Source organism: Crocuta crocuta, unplaced genomic scaffold (genome assembly GCF_008692635.1).
Source record: "Crocuta crocuta isolate KB4526 unplaced genomic scaffold, BGI_CrCroc_1.0 scaffold213, whole genome shotgun sequence".
In the NCBI taxonomy this organism is placed as follows: domain Eukaryota; kingdom Metazoa; phylum Chordata; class Mammalia; order Carnivora; family Hyaenidae; genus Crocuta; species Crocuta crocuta.
The window spans coordinates 3,565,768-3,569,905 of record NW_027529442.1 but is presented as its reverse complement, the minus strand read 5'-3'; the positions used below and the strand labels follow the sequence as shown (position 1 = coordinate 3,569,905).

The following is a 4,138-nucleotide window of genomic DNA, read 5'->3' as shown; positions in this document are numbered from 1 at the left end:
CGCTGTCGTATTGAGAAAGTACAATTTGTCTTCAGGAACCACTCCCTACACACACACACACACACACACACACACACTCCCTCCTTGGGTCCGCTTGCTCCACATTTAACAGATTTACCTTCCTGGGGCCCCTAAGTTGTCCCAAGCCCTTCTTCTACGAGAGATGATGAATCTAGTAAAATAATTAACACTGCAGTATCTGTGTCTGATAACATCTCTATTTTTAAGGATGAATTTAAAATGTTGAAAGCATATACAAAGGGCACAAAGAATCGAGGCTTTTCTATGAAACATATTCCAAAGGCCTCCTGTCTGATGGAGAATAAAACACGTATTGCCCACACTGGCTTCCCAGCCTTCTGTGAGACCCTTCCTCTGCCTGCCAACCATTCTCCTCCTCCTCACTGCCCCCTCCGCTCCTCCTGTTTCCCTGTGTTCACTCCCAGAGTATTAGCACTTAGAGTTTTCTCTGCCTTCGATACTCTTCTCAGTATCTATTTGACTCCCTTCCCTGAGTTCTTCGGAGCTCTCTTTCTCAGAGAAGCCGTTCCTCACAACCCCTGCATGAGAGAGCCATCTCTCCTTCACCACAATCTCTACCTTCCCTATCCCATTAGCCTTCTTTGTTTTTCTCCATTGCACTGATCACATAAAGCATATATTTAATTGTATGTTAACTTATTACCTGGTTGCCCTAACTAAAATGGTAGTTCCGTGAAGTCAAAGATTTTGTCTGTGGTTTTTTTTTTTTTTTCTTTGCTCCTGCAGAGCAAACAAGTTTTTCCTAGAAACAAGTTTCCTCCTAGAAAACAACCTGAGACAAGGTAGGGGCTCAACAAATAACTCCGATGAATAATTGATTTCAACATTATCAGCGTCCAACTTCTAGGTTAAGAAAATGATAAATAAACAGAAATGTAATAAAAAATTATGTACGTATATATGTTGAGTTCACCCATGTATCCTTCCTGGTTTCAGCCCCTTTCCTCTCTCCTGGGGGTAATCACTATCTTGAATGCGGGCTTATCATTTTCATGCATTTCTTTATCTTACATATATATGTGTGTTTAGGCAATGCACATTAGGTAGCTGTACAGTGTACTGTGGCATAGCATGGCATAGCACAGCATGGCATAGTGTGGTGTTATAGCATAGTCAAGTATGACATAATTTAATACAGTTGATGCTTAAACAACATGGATTTAAACTGCTTGAACTGCCCAGGTCTAGTTATACTTGAATTTTTTTTATCTGCAAAAAGCTTTATTGTTTCCATTTCACCCACAGCTAGAGAGAGGACTCCATGGTGGTTAAAAAGCTACCTAAGTGGCTACAGGGAGAGACTCAGGCAGCAGCCCTGACACCAGGGTCTCGTCAGAGGGGCTGCCGAGCTCCTGAGGCTCTTACTCAGGCTTGAAGGTGAGCCTTTCGAAGAGCTGCTTGCCCGGCCCCGCCTGGAGCCCAGCCTGCAGAGGTGGTCCCCATCTCCTTGATGAGTTTCACCTCCTCATCCAGAAAGCAGTTCTCCAGGGAGTCACAGAGCGAGGGGGTGGGTCTGCACCAGGAGAACCGAGGGCATGCAGATCCCAAAGCGCCTGTTTCAGGTTCTTCTCTAGGATCATGGCAATTTTCTTGGCCTCAGGTTTTTACCTCACTCATCTTGAAACAGCTTCTGCAAGTCCTAGAAGGCACTGGTTTCTTCAAGAGATGCCAGGTGCCCTTAAACTTCTCCTCAGCCAGCTCTTGGAATAAGTGGCCCATGTTCTCCAGAGCCACATCCTCAAGGTCAAAATAGAAGCTCAGAGAAAGGTAAGTGTAGGAGGCCTGCAGATGCAGGTTGACCAGGTGGCTGACCACAGCTTCCACCTCTGGGATAATTCTGAGAAATCGGGAGCTCATGGTTGATGAGCAGTAAGGAGCTAAGCTCAGAAGGTGGTGTTAACTGGTCCTGGGTTCCAGGATGGCTAAGAAGAAGGAAAAGAGATTGGAGGGTGGTGGGAGGGCTGGAAGAAGGGACATTCCTGAGTCTGCTCTGTGTGTACATTTTAAAGCAAGAGACAGACCCAGGGACCACTGGGCACATTGACTATAGGTGGAGTTTTTATGGTGTAGTACTATAAATGCATTTTCTCTTCCCTGTGATTTTCTTAAAACATTTTCTTTTCTCTAATTTACGTTATTGTAAGAATACAGTGTGTCATATATAGAACATCCAAAATATGGAACTTCATTGACTGTTAATTTGATTTACTGTAGTAGGCTATTAGTAGTTACATTTTTAGGGGGTCAGAAGCATTAAGTGGATTTTCAGCTGGGTGGTGCTGGTCAGCGCCCCAATCCCTGTGTTGTTCAAGGGGCAACTGTATAATCACGTAGAAAAGCACAGCACTTCTCAAACTTTGATTCATATAGGAATTACCAGGGCAGCTTTAAAAAATCCTAATGCCCAAATCCCACATGGATTTCATCTGGAAGTCCCAGCAGGTGGGCCCCTAGCAATGTTTCTTTAAAACTCCCAGGTACTTCCAATTGCAGCCAGGCTGAAGGACCAAGGGCATTGCCCACAACAGAATCCTGTGTTCGGGAGTCAGGCTGCAAGTATTAGAATAGAGCTGCCAAGTCTCTCCAGAATTTCTAAAGTTCCTGGACACCACAGTTAGCCACTCAAGGGCAGAGGAAAATACAGTATCCCTTCTTAACGATATTGACCAGAATCCAACACTGTTGCTTCAACTAATCTTTCTTATGCCTTTTTCTGAAATATTTAACTCTCANACCACGAACCGCGAGACCATGACCTAAGCGAAAGTCGGACGTTTAACCGACTAAGCCACCCAGGCGCCCCTTAACTCTCATTTTAATAGGACCTTCCATCTAAGTCATTGGACGTCTCCAAAAACAGAGTGAATTCCTTGCTTCAGAGCACTCATTTTGTGTCTGAATTTGTATAACTTTGTTGAAGGACAACATACATCAGGGAGAGTGCACACATTATAACTGTACAGCTAGATGATTTTTCACAAACTGAACACATCCATGTGACAAGGACCTTGATCAATAAACCCACCAGGGTCTACTCTCTAAAGGCTCACTACTCATTTGACCTCTTACAGTGGATTAGTTTGGCGTATTTGGCCGTCACCTGCATAAAGTTATATATACTCTTTCATCTGGTTCTTTCATTTGACGTATTACTAAACACATGACTTCTTAATCTCTTTTAAATTTAAAAAGAGTTATAAAAGGGAAAATCATGCAGAAAGGAAACCAAAAGAAACTACTTATAAATAATATATTTGAATCCTTGCCTAGAAAAATCAGAGAATCAGTGAAAAGTGTTCTATAATTTATTTTTTTAGAAGACAGTTACCCATTTTTCTTCAAAGAATAACGAAACTTTTAGATTACCTATTTGACAAACTCATTCATAGACCTGTCAGTGTGGTTTTGCATAATGTATATTGCTTAGAAAACAACGTGAATATAGGTCATTTTTAAAGGCTTTGCTAGAAAGGTAGCTGAGACCAACTCTGTGTGCCCTATTAGCAGATTGCAATGATCCATAATCAAAAATTAATTTTTATTTCATCTGGGGTTGTGTGCTTTAAGACATAAATGTGGGGGCACCTGGGTGTCTTGGCTGGTAAAGCGTCCGACTTCAGCTCAGGTCATGATCTCACAGTCCGTAAGTTCGAGGCCCAGCGTTGGGCTCTGTGCTGACAGTTCAGAACCTGGAGCCTGCTTCTGATTCTGTGTCTTCCTCTCTCTCTGCCCCTCCCCTGCTCACCCTCTGCCTCTCTCTCTCTCTCTCTCATATAAATGAACATTAAAACATTTTTTAAATGAGAGATAAATGTGAACTCATGGTGCTCATTCTAAGCTAATAACAATATCATTCTGAAAATACCTCTTGATTGATTGATTTAAAGAATTTCAGTGATATAAATAGAATGGTGATCAAAAAGAAACTTGGTTCCTGCCCTTATGTATATATAAATCTGGTGAGAGTCAGGTGTTAATCAAAGAATCATGCAAATAAACTGAAACGTGACATTCAGAGCTAAAGGAGTCAGGCACAGCCCTTTGAGAGGGTACCAAAAGGGGAAACTGACTTGATTGCAAGAGTCAGTCAGAGACA

General features: G+C 42.4%; 1 pseudogene; it reads right to left on the bottom strand.

The window, feature by feature from the left end:
• Positions 1–1,403: 1,403 nt before the first annotated feature.
• On the bottom strand, positions 1,404–1,899 carry LOC144228424 (ferritin light chain-like; annotated as a pseudogene).
• Positions 1,900–4,138: the final 2,239 nt, after the last annotated feature.